Here is a 20,327-nt window from a genome sequence, read left to right as displayed (position 1 = left end):
AGCTTCTCCAAGACGTAGTTCTTGTCTTTGGGTTATAAATGCACTGATTAGCTGGGAACCCTTTCTGTGGGTCTTTTGCAGTCAGCAGGAATCTTGCTAGGTGCATTATTATCTGCGTGATTATTTTTGATCAAGGCTAGAAGAGCAGCTCACTAACCTTGCTTTTTCCTCTTTTCTACTTTCTTAGACTTGCCCTCCCTCCCTCCCTCCTCTTTGGAGTCTGCTTTCTCTCTTTTTGCTCATGATCTCCCTTGAAGCACACATGTGCCCTTCAGTTGGGCTTTTTTTGTTATATGTTTCTGGGATTGGCTGTTGCACTCCACATGCATGGTCCTTTCCGAGAGTTCAGGTGTTCCTTTCCCTTGGTGGCTCTCGGTCTTTCCCACCAATGTGTGGAGGCAACCGGAATATGTACCATACAGGGCATGGGAAGGGCTCATGAACATCTTGAATAGGGGCAAATTTACATTACATGGCAGTAATGCAGAAGAGCGGGGAGAGACAAGCCTATTTCCTATCCCAATCACAGTGGTCACCAAATGGGACATACACTGTAATAAAAGCACTTTTGTAATATTGTAGGGGGAAGGTTAAAACTATGTTACTCAATTCTTGTCCCAGTAAGGTCACCTCTATATAAAGTTAGGGGAATCTCATCACCAGGGATTCTATTAAAAAAAAAATTACTGAACTTCTCTAAAGAAAAAAAAAAGCAGCCATCGGTAGTATATGGCTTAGATAATAACAGTTAATCTGAAGGAAGGTGACCACAGTGTACATACACCCAGATCACATATACAGTCATGTAAACCAAAAGGGTCAAGAGCATCTTCTGTGATGTATCCGTGAGGTTTCATATAGAACTGTTGGCTAACATTCTCCTACCCTAAGAAATCTTTTAGATTTATTTTTATTAGAGACAGTGGAAAGGGGAAAATAAAGAACAAATCAGAGGCAGAGTAGATTGGGGCAGATACTTGGTGGTGAGGGGAGAGGGATTATGAGTTGAACCAGGCTAGCGATGGAGTACGAGGGGAGGTGGTTTCATTTTGGATAGAATAAAGGAGGGTTAAAACCATAAACTGTAAATTTGGAATTTTTCTCTCGCTGTGATTCCTGGTAACATTAATATTCAGGACAATTAGACAAGTAGAGAGATTGAAGCTTCCTACCAAGGACACAGACAGCAATAGAACCTTGACAGTGGTTCCAACCCCTCGCCACTCTATCCAAATGTAAAAAAAAGAAGTTTTGCCTTTAGTAATACTTTAAGGACAGATTCCAAGTCATTTGCTACTTTCTGAGTGCTAATGGAGGTCTGGTTATAATCACATGACCATTTCCAGTCTTGTAATAAGCTGTGCAAAGCTGTGCAAAACTGGTAGAAACATACCCAAAAATACCTGCAGCTGTAATTGCAGCAAAAGGAGGTTCTACAAAGTACAGACTCAGGGGGGCTGAATACAAATGCACACCACACTTCTCAGATATTAATTTTGGAAAAAATTTTGAAAACCTTTTATCATTTTCCTTCCACTTCACAATTATGTGCCACTTTGTGTTGGTCTATAACATAAAATTCCATTAAAATACATTTTCGTTTTTGGTTGTAACATGACAAAATGTGGAAAATTTAAAGGGGCATGAATACATTTTTTAGGCACTGAATACTAAAGGAGAAGTATGGCCAAAACTCTTTTAGCCATGCTTCTCCTGTGTACTCCTTTGACCCAGATTCAGCCTGGTACAGGCTTTGCAGGGATCCCAACAATAATGCTGGGATCCACCTAGATGCCTGACCAGCAGCTGACTCAGCCTATCAGAAAGCTGCTGAGAGCCTGAGCCAACTGCTCCCGCCCCTCCAGAGCCTGGTGCTCCAGTGAGAACTGGAGGGAAAGAGCACAGAACGGTGACTGACAGTCACTACTCTCTGCTCAGAGCTGACCCGAGAACTGAGAGATCAGTGGTCTTTGATCACTCAGTTCTCAGTGTAGAGGGGGACAGCTTTAATATTGAATCAATGCTACAACCATTTAGGTGAGTATGTGGGTTTGTTTTTTTTAATTTCCGTACGTCTCTTTTAAGCTATAAAATGTCTTTAGTAGCAATTATATACACATTGTTTTCAATTTAGACATAATTATAATTTAAGTTTTAGGAATCATATATATGGGCTTCATATGAAAGTGTTTTTTTCTTCCTCACCCATCATAATGTAAGTGTCTGTGGTTGTTCACACCTCATTTTAATGCTATGCTAAAGCTTGTTAAAGCCATGTAAGAATTGACAAGCTTTAACAAGGTTTTTTTTCTTATCTGTAATAATATATATAAATCTTAACAATGAACTTCCTTTATTTTCTCTGTGTTGGTATGTTAAATATATCATTGTTACATAAGTTCATTAAAGTGGTTCTAAAGGCAGAAAGTTTTTTACTCTAATAGATTCTCTGCATTAAGGTAAAAAACCTTCTGTATACAGCTTCCCCCCATCAACCCCCCTTATACTTACCTGAGCCCAATCTCAATCCAGCGATGTGCACGGGAGCAGAGGCTCTCTTGGATTTCTGCATAGCAGAGAATACCATTGGCTCCCGTTGCTGTCAATCACAGCTAGTGGAAGAGGGAGGGAGAAGAGGAGGGGCCAAGCCACGCTCTGTGTATCCTATGGACACACAGAGTACGGCACGGGAGCGAGCATGCACAACTGACCCCATAGCAAGTGGCTTGCTATGGTGGGCACTTGGTGGGGGAGTGGAGCCAGCAGCGCTGATGGGGGACCCGAGAAGAGGGGGATTGGGGCTGCTCTGTGCAAAACCATTAGACAGAGCAGGTAAGTATGACATGTTTGTTATTTAAAAAAAACATTTACCTTAAACCTTTACAATCACTTTAAATGCAATAAATACTTACTGATTGGTTTACAAATTCAGAGATGTAGTGTGCATACTCTGTTTTATCTCATGGAATCCTTGCAGTTCTTATCTCGCCTACAGAACAATTAGTGCATATTGTTTGTAGATTAGGAGAACAGAAGGGTTTACTTGTTTAACAAGCAATAATTGGGCAGGGATGACACCAAGTCTTGGAAAAATGAATTTGATGTCAGTTGCCAAAAGGAATTTAGAAGCTGAGTGCATTTATGGCTGGTGAACAGGTATGTCTCTATACTTGTGGGGTCTTATAAGGGCTTAAACATGGAGAAATGTATTGCAGAGATATATGATATATGTCTTTTTCATTCTGACATACACACCTCAAGGTTAGGTTTTTGGTTAAATTAGAACTATAGGCAAAATCTTTTTTTTCTTATTTTGAATAGAGTAAGTGCGGTTTATAACTCCTGTCAGATTTTTCTCGCCATCTGTGTCCCATTCTGGAGATTTCCCTTCACTTCCTGTCCATTAGCCAAACAGGAAATGTGAGAAAATTCTTGCAAATTAAAGTATAACTGAAGGCAAAACTTTTTTTTTAGTTTTGGATAGAGTGGACAGGGATTAGAACACTTGCCAATTTGTATTGCTGTCTGTGTCCCTATTAGGAAGATTCATCCTCTCTATGTGTCCCTTTTACTGTAATCACTATAAGTGAAAGTAAAAGAAAGTCCCAAATTTTGGGTTGTCCCCAGAAAAGTAATAAAGGGGAAATCTTCCAATGGGGACACTATTTTTGGAGACCTGGGGGTCCCCAAGGATTTCCCTCAATTTACAGGGATTTCCTCTCACTTCCTGTGTGGCTATGGGACAGGAAGTGAAGGGAAGTCTCCGCAATGGGACACAGATGGCAAAAAAAATCTGACAGGTTTTATAACCCTACCTTGCTCTATCCAAAATAAATGTTTTGCCTATAGTTCTACTTTAAGAACATGTTGCAAATCAGGAAAATGATGTCATACACTTACATTCTGACTTGATTCTGAGTTGAAAGCTCTGCAAAAAAAATTAATAACTTAGTGCGGGCTTGCGTTATAAATTTGCTAACATTAGATGCTGAGCGATACCTGAGGCTAGTACTATATCTTAGTATCAACGTTTGGCAGATAGTAGGACCTCTTTCATTTATTTCAATGTTAGGTAACACGGAGCAATCAGCTTTATATTCAGTCTTAACATTTCATATTTGCCTGAGGCATTGTTCAGAGGGCTGGTATAGACGTACATGGCTTTTAGCTATTGCAGTGATCACTCAAGCAGGGGTGAACACAAAGGTGAGAAATATACACGCACTGGCCACTTTATTAGGTATACCTGTTCAATTGCTTGGTAACACAAATTGCTGATCAGCCAATCACATGGCAGCAACTCAATGCATTTAGGCATCAAGACATGGTGAAGACAACTTGCTGAAGATTAAACCAAGCTTAAAAATGGGGAAGAAAGGGGATTCAAGTGACTTTGAATGTGGCATGGTTATTGGTGGCAGATGGGCTGGTCTGAATATTTCAAAAGCTGCTGACTTACTGGGATTTTCACACACAACCATCTCTAGGGCTTACAGAGAATGGTCTGAAAAAGAGAAAATATCCAGTGGGTGGCAGATGTGTGGTCGAAAATGCCTTGTTGATGTCACAGGTCAGAGGAGAATGGGCAGACTGGTTCTAGATGATAGGCAACAGTAACTCATGTCAACTCTGAGGAATGTTTCCAACACCTTGTTAAATCTATGCCATAATGTATACTTGATAAAATGACTGGTAAGTCCGCAAACGTGCAAACTACAACGAAAAAACCCGTAAGTGTTCACAAAAAATGTGCAAGTGCAAAACACCACACGAAAAAGTGCACTTAGGGGTGTGTTTGTCCTACCCCCGGAAGGGTTGGACCGTTCACCCGATCCCCCGGGGCACGAAGCTCCTGACAGGGACAAGGTTCCCATTTGGTCCTCCTGGCCAAAAGGCCTGGTGGACCACCGTTCCTTATGCCCAGCCGAAGCTGGACATCCAGTACTAGGCAAGGGGGTTCTCCCGAAGAGAAAATCCCCTAGGGATCAGGGGAGGAAGGAACCGTATGGCCACACATCCTCCCCCTAGACTTCAGGTAAGGCCCGAGGACCCACACCCTCCATCCGTGAAAAACACACACATAAGAACAGAAAAAGTGACAAAACGTGGGAGTGATTAAATAAATAAATAAAAAATAAAAAAGTGGTACCGTGCCTAATAGTGCACAGACCAGGCCCTGAGGCCTGTAGCAAAAATTGCCCCGGACTTAGCCAAAAGACCTGGTCCTTAGGGCGCTGTGCAAAAAGAGGTGAAAAACAGTGGCCATGTGTCATCTTCACACCGTGGGGTCCCACACCCAAGTGTTACTAGTGACACCCCTGAGAGCGTCTTCCCCAGGGGGCACTGAGTTTGTGGACTTTTTGCGTCCCCAGCCCCCGGCCAGACCAAGGTAGATCCGTCCAAATCAGGAGGTACTGGGTCTTTCCAGCTTTCCCAGAGGAATTACTCCCAAGGTCCCAGAGCGTATCGTGGCGCCCCCTGGTTTCTGTCCCTCCGGTCCAGCCTTCCGGACCCCCATCATACCAGTGAGGGTACTATACAACAACCATCCCCGCAAAGCTAGAATGGTCGGGAGCACCCCCACTGGACACTGATAGAACAGATACTACACTTGATCTTAGCCAAAAGGCCGAGAAGCGGCTGGTAAGTGTAAATGTTAAAGTATAACTAAAGACAAAACTTTTTCTAGTTTTGAATTGAGTGGGGAGGGATTACCCTCTACCAGGTTGCTGTCTGTGTCCCCATTAGGGAGAGAAAATACCAAATTGTGGGTTGTCCCCAGAAAAGTAATGGAGGGGAAATCTTCCAAAGGGGACACTAGTTCTGTTGACCTGTAGGGGGGCAAGGGATTTCTTTAATGTGTAGGGATTTCCTCTTACTTCCTGTTTTGGCTATGGGACAGGAAATTAAGGGAAATCTACCCAATAGGTCACAGATGGCAGAGAAAAAAAATCTGACGGGTTAAAACTCTCCCTTACACTATCCAAACTAAAACAAAAAGTTTTGCCTTTAGCTCTACTTTAAGCTGGCTACACACTAGTAGAATTTCGTATGAACATTTGTACTAAAGTTCTCATCAGAACATAATTTCTTACCCTAATTTAATTAATTCATTTAGCTCGAAAGTCCTTACAATTTCATCCATGAGGATTACACAGGTAACTGCACATAGTGTGAACAGGCCATTAGGCAAACATTCTGCACTGAATGCCAGGACAGGACAGAGCATGCCAGGAAAGTGTGTAAGTGCGTTCTCTTTGTATGGTGCCTGCAAATTTGTTGAAATGGCCTTAACTTACAGTACCATCAGCCCAAGTTTCTCTCTGTCCACCCCAAACAATACAAATTGATCACTTGCAGACACCCTTTGCAAAAATAGTTTCTCTTATTACAGTTTCACAGTATGAGTTTTTTTGTGCCTATTAATTTTAATTAGTGATATGTAACAGTTGAACTCTAAAGCAGAACTAAACCCATCAATTTAACAATTTCAAAAAATCAGTTACATTCCCAGCATGCCGGGAATGTAACTGTCACATTATATTGTGTTATCAACCAAACTGTCAAACCATCAAATGGTTGGTGTCATAACTTATCACATGTGTGGCATCATGGCAGTTGCAGATCAAACAGAGGTTAGAATGTCAGCTTCCTTGGCCAAAAAGGATAGGAGCGCATAATACGACATTCACAACTCGCTGCCTGTGTAGTTGGAATGACATTTCCTGCTCAGTCTAAAAAATATAAAAATGCGCAGTGAGTGGTTGTGCCAATTATGGGATAATCCAGAAATAAATATATTTCTATTACAACACTATTAAATAAGATTAATTAAAGTTTCACTAGCAGTATTAACACCTCCTGAGTTCTCTGCTGTGCTCAGTCCAATCAATTATACTAAATTATTCATTTTCTGTAATCATTTGAATTCTAGAATGTTCTTAGTGGACAATGTTTTGCCAAATGTGAATTTGAAAGTTTTAATTTTGTGTGAAGGATTACTCAAGATAGTGGAACTAAAAACGTTATAATATAATAATTATGGTCTGTACCTCTTATGCTTATTTTAAATACTTAGTTTATAATTGTGAATACAATTATTATTAATATTGTCATTGCTATTAATATTATAATCATCAGAACTGATTTACTGTGTTGATGCTGTGAATTTTTTTTAATGATCTCAAAATGCTCTTACGCAATCTTTCAGATATAAAAATTGAATGAAGGAAAAAACCCAAAGACATGAGAATGTGGACAATGGGTATTGCACTGTCAAAATAGGGCTTTGTTTATACTTGTCTGAATTGGCTGTGTAGTGTCTGAGTAGACTTAACCCACGTACATACAAGCCGAATATTGGGCGGTATAAGTTGGTTCAACAGAGACTGGCTGACATTCAGCCCGTGTGTATGGCAGGTAGTCTGACAGAAGCCAGGGTATTCTGCGGGGGGGGGGGGGGGGGGGCACAATGGGGTAGATAACTGTACTAACATAGCTTGTGTTTGTACAGCAATCTGTCAATTTTTTTTTTTTTTGTTCAGTGTGTGCAGGGCATTAGATTGGATAAGTGTAGGGATCATATTTGTCCCAATGTGCTGTATTGTCAATGTTAGAATATATGTAGAATCTGAATTAAGGGTGTTACCCTTATCATATATGTATGACTTTGTATTTAAGAGAATCTCTGGTCTAGCAGATTTTTGAAACTTAACTGTCTCGGTCAGTGCTCAGGACTGGAGACCAGTAGGTATAGCAGTAGAGTAGGTAGATATACGAGCACCCTGGCGGATCATGCAGGCTCACCCAAGGTGCAGGGTTTAAGCACTAACTGGTATTCAGTAGAGCTCCTGATGGTAGAGATGAGGTTTTCTGGATGTTAGAAGCAGTCCTCAAGATAACCCCACTAGGAGGTGAGCAAGCAAGGGTCCATTAGCAGATGTAGCAGGTAGGGTAGTGTAGAAGCAGAAGTGTAATCAGTAAACAAGCCAAAAATTGGTAACAAGTGATTGCAGGCTGGGATCAAGTGTAGTTGAGGAAAAAGCCAAAGATCGGTAGCGAGTGGTGGTGAAGATACAGATGGCAGCAGGAGTGGCAAGAGCAAGATATTGGCAGCAGAGAGCACAAACAGGGATTGAAAAGGCATGGCTGAAATAGGAAGTTCCTGGGAAGAGCAACGGGTTCAAGGTTCAAGAGAAACGAGACGGCAAAGTTGTCTGAGGAATCAGGCAGGGAGCTGACCAGCATCTCGATACACTGCCAGACACAGCAGAGGTTGCAAGTTCAGATTCAGGTCCTGACAATAACTGAGTGACCTTACATGACACACATGTGGATGGAGTTGAAGGAGGGTTTCAACTTCTTTCCCATTTAGGAGAGCTCCAGGTTGCACTATAAAAAAAACAGTAAAATAGTATGCTGCCTGTTTTCTACTAAAGCTCTTGGTCTATAGGTTTAGATTCTTCCATTAAAGTATGCATTTAAAAAAAAAACGAAAAAGACATGCAATCATTTACACACCAAGGTCTGCTTGCTTTTCAGTTTGTAGATATGAAACTCAGACTGACTGCTTTGCTTTTTATTATCTCCTACAGCCCAGCAGCATTAGATTTTGTAACACTATAAAAGTCACATTTAATTATGTTTCTGTGTCACTGAGCAGAAGCTAGCAGAGACAAAGCTTTGTATTTTTGTTCATTTGCAGCTCCTTGTTTCCTTGTTTTTTGGGAAGTATGGGAAGGCAGTAGGTGTATGAATTCACATGATGAACAAGTATGGTTGCCACCTCATCCTTTTTAAAACACATATTAATTACTATTAATTTAATTTATTATTAATTCACAAAATGTGTGTCTTCTTTATTTTCTTAAGGTGGTAATTAAACTCACTTGGTGCCTTATCTGCATTAAATTAGCCACAGAACCTGTATAGTGAATATGTGTTTGGTTTTAAAGGGATGAGGTGGCAACCCTATCAACAAGCTGTACCAAATAGGACCGCGCCCACCTAGTGTGTCTAACATAAAGAAGACACAAATTTTGTGAATAAAGTTGTGATACTCAGTAGTGCAGCTGTACTTGAGGTTTTCTCTTTTAATCTGTCAGATGCCAGATTCACATTGCCAAGTAGCCCTTCGATGGTGGGGCTGTCAAGTCACTAGATTTTTTCCAGTAGTCACCGTAGCTCATTCCACTGCCAGTCTCCTGCTCAGTCACTGCAGTCTCACAGATTTTGGAGTTCGTCTTGTCCCATGAAGAGCTAAACAAGGAAATTTCTCTCCTCTGGGAATTGTTTGGCTCTGCAAGTGGCATTATGGGTTATATGAAAGTCAGTAGAAAAGAAGGGGAAATTTCCTATGGAGCTCATATGAGATGACATTTATGGAGGTACCTATAGGGGAATCTCTATATTAGTATCCCTAACTCGCAAGTCAGAATTGAAGCTGCTCTTCAAGTTGGTTCAAAAGTCCAGACCAGTTTACAAAGTACATAAAAAAATGAGTGAGCTTCTAAGTGTTCATATAATAAAGGGACTTTACAGTTACCTTGGAGTGCTTAATCTTAAGTTGTTAATAAAACCAAGGGGTCATACCTGGGAACTTTCACAGTCCTGAGCTGCTTTAAAACAAAGAAATACTTTATCTCAATGGTTATCAAATACCACCTAAATAAAGCTCTATTTGTGGGGGAAAAAAATTATATACAGTTTATCTGTGTACAGTGTTGCATGACCACACAATTTTCAGATAACGCAGCACGGTATAGCAAAAAATCGCCTGGTCGTGAAGGGGGTTAAATCTTTCGGAGGGCAAGTGGATATGAATAGTTCACATTTACAAAAAGATATTAAATTTTAAAAAAATATTAAAGATTTATTTCTAAACGTATAAACAATAAACAAAAGAGTAACCTAAAATGAAGCAAACCCAAAACTATTCTAATTTACCTTTAATCATAGTCCTGGAACAGCTGCTTACAGTGGTAGGACTGATGCCTAACTTAGACAATGGTTTGTTAGTATTACAATAGCCAGGAAACTACGTGATCCAACCAACAGCTGCGTTAGCTTAGCAAGTGATCCATTTCCAAATGAGTTTATTTTATCGTGTTTAGTAATAGAAAACATTGTTCCAAATTTGCTTCCTGAAGTATCTTGCTATTTTCCTAAGATTTTTTTCTTTTGACAAGAGCAGCATATTGCAGAACAATTAAGCAGATTTCTCTTTTACTTGTCTAGTTAACATGTCTATGTCTGCTTTTTTTTCAGATTGCTTGCTGTACTTTCTTTTAATGTGTTCAAGCTTTCTCTTAACCTAATTAGCTCCCTAATTATAGGATAGTCTTCAGTCAGCTGAAGAATGGAGTTTAATACACTGTTAGTGACATTTTAGAATGTTGCGGTTTATTGTTGCATACTTTTATTATTTGTTCCACTGCCTTGTATATTGTGTACACCATGTGCCACGAACCATCCCTTATATTGATAACACAGCCACACAAAGTTCAAGGACAGTATTTCATTTTATGTCTCTCAGCTTACAGGGAAACCATAACGATTTGAGAACAATTTATTTGTTTTATTTTTTATAAAGTTCATACATTTTAAAGTTTTGTCTCACATTTTTAACTACCTACAGTTTATAATTTTTAGTTTTCAAATAGGTATTTAGACTTGCCTTAATACATACTGTTGAGTTGCATATTTAGCATCACCCCCCTGCAACTTCCCCTCCTTAAGCTGCAAAGGCAGTGGATGGGGTGGTTTAATGGTGCAGTTGGTATGTTTTGCATTGATCCCACAGAAAAAAATATTGCTACTGACACGAACCCACTGAATGTGTTCCATTCAAGTGAATGGGGAAGCACTGCAAAATCCTCTGCCCTTCCCTACCCTGCGTGTGGCAATTACGGGATTAAACCAGGTGGTATGGAGGCATCACATCGCTCTCCTCACCACCTGTCAAAAGGATCCAAAGGTGGATTGCTTTTCTAAACTTTGTGTGATAAATGATTTCCAGAGAACTATGAGTAAGCTAAACAGAGAGCCCAGCAGTAACAACCTGCTTGTGAGACTATGTCTAAAATTTTTGACTGAGCCTTCACTTATTTATATAGTCGTGAAAACTGAAAATTTATCTATGGATTTTGTAAACAAAGATTTTTTTTTACAAGATAATATTTTAACATGTAAAAGGAGTCATGAGCTACACCTGCATGTTAACATGCCAAATACAACAATTGAGGCCCATGGAGCACATGGCCCTCTTGGAGCAGTGCGTCCCTCCCAGCATATTAATGCACCTGGGAGGGACATTTGCAGCACCCTGCCCTACTATAGGCAGCCTGTCAAAGTCTACGGTAGGATGTGGCTGGATGAGTCTGAACACTATAATGAGTGGCACATTAGGACCATGTGTATTCAAGAATGAATGGTCTGAAGACCTGCATTTCAGACCTTCATCCCTCATGAAGGGGCTCTGATTGCCAGCAATACCTAGTACCTAGTACAGCGTTCAGGCCCATCCAGCCATGGCTTGCCATAGACATTGACAGGCTGCCTGCAGCTGGGTTGGATCCTGCACCTGCCACTTGCAGGGAGGGACACACTGCTTCTAGATGGCCCTGTAAGCAAGTTTTCCAATGCTCATGTTCTTTGTACTCTCCCTCCATTCAGTTGTACTGGCACTTCTGAGTATCCTCCCATGATGTATTGCTTGGGTCTATGACAGAATCAGATCAGTGTAAGCTCTGTCATAAGCCAACGGAGCTTAAAGGGAGTTGACTGGTTGACTTCCAGAGTAATGAAGCTGCAGGGAAGGTGAATATACGTGGGTCAGGGGGTGCACATTCAAGTGAATGGGTACAGTGACAAAATCACTTTAAACAAGGACTATGGTCTAAATGGTAATGTGGTTGGAAGAACTGATAAAATCTCAAAATATAATTGGGGAACCTGGAAAGCCTTGTTTCCTGCAGGCAAACATTATCAGGGTAAATTATCTTTCATTTCTTCTTGGTATACTGGCTCAAGCAGAGGTTCAGTCAAATTTTCTTCTCTTCTCAGTGCAGGGTTGAAAAGAGAGATTATTAGCTCTGTCTCCATAGTGTCCATGTGACTGATGAGGCTAGGAAATTGCAGCTAATACCAGCAGACCGAGGCTTTGAGCTTGTTATCGTAAATATTTTTCCGACGATCTCAATTACTGTATGTGATACTTCTACAAGGAAGGTGAGACAAGACGTGTTATGTAAGCGTGCCGTAAAGAAGATTGTTACATGTGGTATATAGAATGTCCTGACTGTTCCTCTGCGGTCCTCTCTAGACTCTGAGTTCCCATTAGCAGTACGCCAGGAAAATTGCTTTATGGAATTGTCACATGCAGCCACTTTAGCACTTACACCAAATTCTCAGATTGGATAATTTATCACAGATAACAGAAAAAAAAGAAATGGTGTAAGAAGCTGCTATTGATTTTCCCTAAGGTTCTGTTTTTTCATATAATTTCTTGGAATTTATTATGGAAACAAGTCGTCTGGAAACAGCTGGACACATGGGTGCACGTCACACGTATGTGAGCTGATTTTCTCATCAGTATATTTGAAATTCTCCTCAGCCAGTCTTGTTGTTTACACACTTTAGCATACTTTACAGACAGGCAGGGTGTAAGCAGGTTCAGGTGGGGGCTTCAGAAAGTGTATGCACATACCTGTAGAGGTTTCCAGAGGTATTTGCCTAGAACACTTGAAGTGATGTTTAAGGTGGACTGTCCATAAATGAACATTTAATCCTTATGGACATTCATTTTAACTCATACTCTGTTCTCCTCTTGTACTTCAGTTGAACACCTCAGATCCCCATGGCAAGTCCAGATAGACTCCTTTGTCCGACATGTGATCCTGATTATCACATGCCTGAAAAGGGGTCCTGTGTGACTCCTAAACATTGCACTCTCTTGTTTGTGATATGATCATACTTCAAAACTCTACTTGGAGATCCGTGGTGTGCTGGCAAATATCTTCATTGTGACATTTATAATCCAGTCTCTAGCTAGGGGGTTCTGCAGCACCCAGTATCTGAGAACCTTTTCCAGGAACATGTGCAATGGGAAAATGGTTGGTTTCAGCTGAATACCTTTCATATCAGCCGAGACACACTGATCAGTATTTCTGAGCCGGTGCTGTATAGCTTGCATCTGACTCCACCAGCCAAAACACGTCACTAGTCCTTGTGACAATGTTATTATACTTCACTCCTCTCATAACTGAACTACTTTACTCTCCATCACTTCAGCATTATACAGCTTGTTCTCCAGGAAGCTCAACACCATGCTTTATTACCCTTTCTTTATCCACTCTGTGACTCTCAGGCCAGGTCCCTGGGGTGTCCCATACTGAAATCGCACCCATTGTTGGAGTATCAACCACTAGAGAATGAATCCAGTACTCAACACTGATCTCTTCACTACCAGGGACCTCAGTAACCCCTGCCAGTTTCCCTGCTTCCTGGCCAGCTGGCTACTATCTTAGTAGTCACTTGTACCTTAATTCGCCATATCAGTGACCACCCACAATGGTTAACTTTGCTGCACTTAGAATACTGGTACCATATCTTGTTATGTGAAAATTTCTCTCTCCCTTTGTGATTGGGTTCTGCGATACACCTTGCATGTACCACTTTAGTATTCTTGACTAAAATTCAGACCAGTCAAAGCTCTTTACCAACGCAATTCTCCCTGTATTTATAAGCCACTTGGGAGTTAGGCTAGCAGCACAGTTAACCTCTTACTAACCAGGAGGCACCAGCAGTAACATACAGGCACATCATACAGTGCAAAAACAGATGTGAACACTGAAATATTATAAGGCAAAGAATATCATCAGCAAGTTAAATGCAAAAATAGGCACCTACCTACAACAAAATACTGCTGTTTGCTGGTTCACCGGTACAACTTCCTGCCTCAACACCCACCTTCATGCTGCCCATTTGACAATAAATCAGCATCACCATGTTACAGATTGATGTTCCTGTTAGCAGATAGTTGGCACATGAAAACTAATTCAACAAATTATCTTCCTGGCTATACAGCAAAGTGTGAATTACAAGACTGGCTAACCAATACAGACACTTCCTAATAAACATACTTTGATAAATGATGCCTATGGCAACAGTGTTCAATTTGCTTATGTCCGTACAGGTTTGATCAGCAAAATGCAGTGAATCGGAGTATGCTTTCCAATAATATGGCACAACTAGAACTATAAAAGATGTATCATTGCTATGGATTACTCTAATATTCACCCTGCTTATTGCTATTGAATGTATGATTTGAATGCAATAAAACCATGGAGCATGTGTATGGTGTGAAGACCTTTATCTTAGAAGTATTGGCTAGAAGCAATTGCATTTTCAAACTTTTTTCCTTAGCCCTAACCTTTCTTTATTAAAGGTGGCTCTTATACAAATGATGACAATGCATGTACAGTATATCTAAAGCCAAAACGTTTTAGCATTTGTCTCATTGGGATGATTTCCTTTCATTTTCTGTCTTGTAGACACATTGGACAATGAGTGGAAATCGGTTGGCACCACAATGGGCAGTATTAACATCTAACTCTTCCCCATTCTATCTACAAGTAAAAATTTACTTGCTAGTGGACTTTAAATTTTGCTCAGCCAAACTTATGTTTCTGGTTCAACAATACAATTTGTTGTCTCAAGGCCCACCTTCAACTTGTTCACCTGAGAGTGAATAATATTATCACACTGCAAATTCAAGAAGGCTAGGTCAGGAACAGCATAATCCTCTTGGCTATACAGCAAGTTATAGTGAAAATGTTTTCTTTTTTTTTTTTAGCTGGTTGTCCCATTGAGATTTCCTTCCACTTCCTGTCTTATAGACATAATAGGCGATAAGTGGAAATCATTTGGCATCACAATGGGCATTACAAACATATAATTCTCCCCCACTCTATCCAAAATGAACGGAGTTTGGCTTTAGATACATTTAATTACTGGAGAGTTGTTTAATCTATTATCAGTGTGGCAAGTATCCAGCCTGTGATTGACTACACATATGTAATACAGAAATACTGTAGATGTTAGCCATGCTGTTCCATGCTCAAGCTGCTCTGCTACTGCTATGCAGAAATTAAAACTCAACTCCAGATAGAAAACTAGATGCACCATTGAATTACACATATGGGTGCTGTCTTACCTGCTAAGGATTTGTATTTCTCTCCAGTCCTGAGATCTACACAACTTTGCCAGACAGTGCAGCTACTTGAAGACTTGACTTTTCTCAGCTTCAGTTATGCAACACAACTAGCTCACCTCCCTTCCACCAGCCTCCAACTGGGAAGTGAAGAAGCACTGGCTAAGGACTCATAGACACTAGGCATTTATTATTATTATTATTATTATTATTATTATTACTACACAGGATTTATATAGCGCCAACAGTTTGTGCAGCGCTTTACAATATAAGCGAGACAGTACAATTACAATACATTTCAGTACAGAAGGAATGTGAGGGCCCTGCTCATGGAGCCTACAATCTAAAGGAAGGGGGAGGTGATACAAAAGGTAATTGCTGCAGGGGATGATCTGGTGGAGGTGATTCAAGTACAGTTCTTAGGTAGAGGTGGGGTAGGTTTCCCTGAATAAGTGAGTTTTCAAAGATCGCCTAAAGGCAGACAGGGTGGGGGCTGACCGGACATTCTGTGGTAGGGAGATCCAGAGGATGGGAGAGGCTCTGGAGAAGTCCTGGAGATGAGCGTAGGAGGAGGTGTTGAGGGATCTAGAGAGGAAGATGCTTTGGGAGGAGCGGAGTGGGCGATTTGGGCAATATCTGCAGATGAGGTTGGTGATGTAGCTAGGGAGCAGCATTGTGGATGGCTTTGTAAGCTGTGGTTAGTATTTTGAATTTTATATGTTGGGTTAGTGGAAGCCAATGAAGGGATTGGCATAGAGGGGCAGCAGTCACTGATCGGTTGGTAAGGTGTATGAGTCAAGCAGCAGCATTCATAACAGACTGAAAGGGGCATGACCTGTGTAATGATAGACCAGTGAGGAGGGAGTTGCAGTAATCAAGGCGGGATAAAACCAAGGCGTTGATAAGTTGTTTTGTGCTGTCTGGAGGTTGAGGCGGCAGGATTTAGCCAATGATGGGATGTGGGGCCCAAAGGAGAGATCAGAGTCTAGGATTACACCTAGCACCCTGGCATGTGGGGAAGGACCAACGGTTGTGCTGGTGATCTTAATGGTAAAGTCATGAGTGGGGGATCGGGGAGGAGGAAATATTACAAGCTCGGTTTTGGAAAGATTGAGTTTAAGGTCCATGCTGATATGTCACTTAGTAGATTTGTGATACGTGAGGAGATTGAGGGGGTGAGCTGGGGTGTGGAGAGATATATCTGGGTGTCATCAGCATAGAGATGGTATTGGAAGCCATGGGAGGTTATCAGTTGGCCCAGGGAGGAGGTGTAGAGAGAGAAAAGGAGGGGCCCAAGGACAGACCTTGGGGTACCCCAACAGAAAGAGGGAGAGGAGCGGAGGAGGAGGAGTTGTATGTGACACTGAAAGTATGCTGAGAAAGGTAAGAGGAGAACCAGGGCAGAGTCATGGAGGCCGATGGAATGGAGTTTACTGAGGAGGAGCGGGTGGTCGACTGTGTCAAAGGCAGCGGAAAGGTCAAGGAGTCTGAGTATGGAGTAATGGCCATTGGTTTTAGCTCAGTTGCATGAGCTTCTGGCGTTTTCGGTACAGATGGAAGGCACAGTTGCACCATCCATACCCTCTGTCAGCAGGCTGTAAAACTTTGAGAGGCTGGATAGTGCACCAAGTGGTACTTACATTTAGGGTAGTATGTGCCTAAGTATGAATGCTTGAAATGCAGCCTGGTCTTCAGGGCACTTATCCTTGGGCAAATATGACACTAAATACTAAATAAGTACCACTAGGTGCACCAGCCCAGTCCAGCTGCAGCAATTGTCAACCTCTCATAAAGTTGTACAGTCTGTTGGCAGTGGCACTGGACAGTGCGCTTGTAGCCTTCCACCCGCACATAAATGCCAGAGTCTTAAGCATCGGCACTAAATGCCTAGTATGAAGGACACCTGAGGCTGAGTGCTGCCCAGGGTGATTTATATTAGCTATAGTATAATCTTATAAGAAGTGCATACCTTTCTCTCTACTATTGAAAAGTTTAAGGATATCAGATATATTTATGGGTAGAGCAGAATCATCTTTAAAAGTATAGTTCCAAAAAGCAGGAGATAAGGTGTCATTCTGGCTCAATATTTAGTCTATCTTTGTCCTTATGGAGTTGGGCCTTGTTGTCACAATCAATTCATCCTATCGTTTTTACATTCTTCAGTTCAGATTTCAACAGATCCTCATTTTTATTACTCCAAAGACAAGTCTTCCGTTGAAATAAATCCCCTTGTCCTTCACTAGGCATCTGGCATACGCTGATTTCAAGTTAACTGGGTTATGACCCCCCTATAAATTTCTTCTGTTCTGCAGTTCACTTCCTCAGCTGTCACTAAATTATTTGTCTGGGAAATATTTAGAACTGTACTATACAAGATATATTGTATATATCTAAAATCCAAAGTTCTTACTTTTCAACAAAAGAAGGTCTTTTAGCACTAACTAAAGCCTTGCCAAAAATCATTGCTGATTTAAAAGAGTTTACTTTACCTATAAAAGAAAACTTATATAGAGATTAAAAAATAATGGTGCCACTTCCTGCAGAATATGGGTTCTCATGTTTTTACTAACTCTTTTGGGGTCCTGATCTTTTTTTGTTTGTTCTGAGGGTAGTAGCTACCTTAGATTGTACGCCCCTTGAGAGTTAGGGACTGATGTGAATGTACAAATATATATGTAAAGCACTACATAAATTGGCAGCGCTATATAAGTACCTGTAATAAATAAATAAATAGTAGCTGTGCTGATTTAGTATTGGGTGATACAGATTATGGTCTCCATATTGGAGAAAGTAGCAGGAACCTAAGACTGAGTGAGTTACACAATTCAGTTAACTGACCGCCAACAACACTACAGCTTCTGGCATTGGTAAAAAAGGCACATGGGCATGCCTTAGATCTCCAATTTCAATTGCCAGCAAGTACTGCCTGTATAACCAAAGGTTTGTGGACACATAACCACACACATATGAGCTTATTGGACATTCCATTACAAAACCATTAGTATGAATTTGAATAAGCCTCTCCTCCCTTCCTTGCCGTTGCAGCTATAACAGCTTCCATTCTTCTGGAAAGAGTGTGTCTAGGGGAATTTGTGCAGATTCAGCCAAAAAAAGCATTTGTGAGATAGGTTAATAATTGTGGATGAGAATACCATGGCTCTCAATTTATCTTTATTATCTCAAGATATTCATTAGGGCTAAGGTCAGGGTTCTGTGTAGGCCATTGAATTCCTCCACACCTAACTCATCAAAGCATGTATTTATAGAGCTAGCCTTGTGCACAGGGGTACAGTCCCACAGGAACAGAAAACAACCTTCCCTAAAATCTTGCCAAAAGGTTGGAGGAGCACCATTATATAAAATGTCTTAATATGCTGTAGCAATAACAGTATTTTCCCCTGGAAACACCTGAACTCTATCTTTTGGAGGGATGTCCACGTAGATAGGTGAGATGGTCATGTGTCCCTACAAACTTTTGGCCATTTAGAGGGTATTTACTAAAACTGGAGAGTGCAAAATCTGGTGCGGCTCTGCATAGAAACGAATTAGCTTCCAGATTTTGTTGTCAAAGCTTAACTGAACAAGTTGAAGTTAGAAGCTGATTGGCTACCAGATTCTGAGTGCACCAGTTTTAGTAAATCACCCCATTAGTGTATCACAGCCACATGTCATGTCACACAGGAAATAGACTTCTCATCACTGGCTGGTCATCAGACAGCAGAGTCTTAACAGCCAACCAATTTTGGGATGTACTATTGTAATTATGAATGCAGCCGTGAGGGCAGGAGATACTAATATTTTACTATTTTCTATAGTCTGAATAGCATAATTAAAGGAAAATCCCCATATTATGAAAATTTGATATATGGTATGTAACATATATTTGGCATACATACAATTATATTTTATTGTTATTTATAAATACATTTCTGTTTAATTGTTCATCTACCTCTGATTTGCTCCAAGGCTATATTCACACTATGGCAGCTCTGAGAGCCACGATTTGCGTAGGCACAGAAGCCCATTCATTTGAATGGAATCCAGGAAAAAGGTCCTTTCATCATTTCAGAAATCGCAGCCTGTACGGGAACTGCAAGTGCAGTGCGGGAGTGATTTCCAGTGCTTGCGGTGTGCCATTAGGATTAATGGCACCTGCACACATCTCCTGTGCTTTTCTGTGGTTGTGGTTGTGGTTGCGGCTGAGGGAATAGGTGTGGTCCCACAGCACCAATCACCCGCACATATGTAAACCTAGCATAAGTACCAAAAATATTTAAGTTCTCTTCCTTCTTCTTATAGGAACTTTGTTTCATTTGTAGACTACATTTCTCAGAATCATAATCCCCCTGCTACTGTAATTGACTTGCCATAATGCAAAATCCAGGAAGTAGAGTGTCACTAAAACTTATAGATAGCCAATTACAACTGATCTTAGGTAATAATTTGAATAGTTAGTTGTGCTTATGAAAGATCTTTATTTTTTTGGTTTATTATTTCTTTTTTACTCTTGTTGTCTGACTGTCCAACTTAATAGTCAGGGGTCAGAGGTCACCCGAAGTTTGGCACTTTTTTTCAACTGCCTGAACTAATACATGTTTCCCGGCTTCCTCTTTTGCATAATGAGGCAGAAATAGTGCAGAGAGTAAAGATAACTGTAAGAGAGTAAAAATAACTTGCACAGTTATAATAATGTAAGAAAATATTTCTTGACTGGTTCTATTAAAATTGAAGACCTCTATCTGATTTTCACCTGAATCTCCAGTGTCCAGAGTGAGATAAATTTTAAATAATTAAAAAAAATGTATTAGCTCAATTATGCGCTATTTAATGGAAGGCATGCTCTGTAAGACTAGATGGTTAAGTAATGTTTTAAAAAAGTTTCAAATAAACTTTTGATCGTTGATAATCAATTATCCTTAAACATTCAGATGTATGCACTTCTTCCTAGTAACGCTACGCTAATCAGATGTTGCAGATGTGAGGCTTTAAGAAATGTTGTAGCTAGAAAATAGCAAGTAAATTAATAAGACGTGATTAAAAGCAATGAATATTCATTACAGAGGTAACAATAATGATCAAAAATGCTAAGCTGTATTGTTTTTTAAGCCTGCATGCG

At 40.6% G+C, this 20,327-nt stretch overlaps 1 protein-coding gene and 1 pseudogene across 2 annotated transcripts in view; one reads left to right on the top strand and one right to left on the bottom strand.

Moving 5' to 3' along the window:
• Positions 1 to 20,327, top strand: part of SORCS2 (sortilin related VPS10 domain containing receptor 2) — a 1,187,504-nt gene that overhangs the window by 601,914 nt on the left and 565,263 nt on the right. The window lies entirely within an intron of this gene.
• Positions 5,527 to 5,641, bottom strand: LOC149450732 (U2 spliceosomal RNA; annotated as a pseudogene).

This window comes from Staurois parvus, unplaced genomic scaffold, assembly GCF_062004578.1.
Source record: "Staurois parvus isolate SC_StPar_1 unplaced genomic scaffold, SC_StPar_1.0 ptg000564l, whole genome shotgun sequence".
Classification (NCBI taxonomy): domain Eukaryota; kingdom Metazoa; phylum Chordata; class Amphibia; order Anura; family Ranidae; genus Staurois; species Staurois parvus.
Note: the sequence above shows the minus strand (reverse complement) of the source record. Positions and strands in the feature narration are given on the sequence as shown.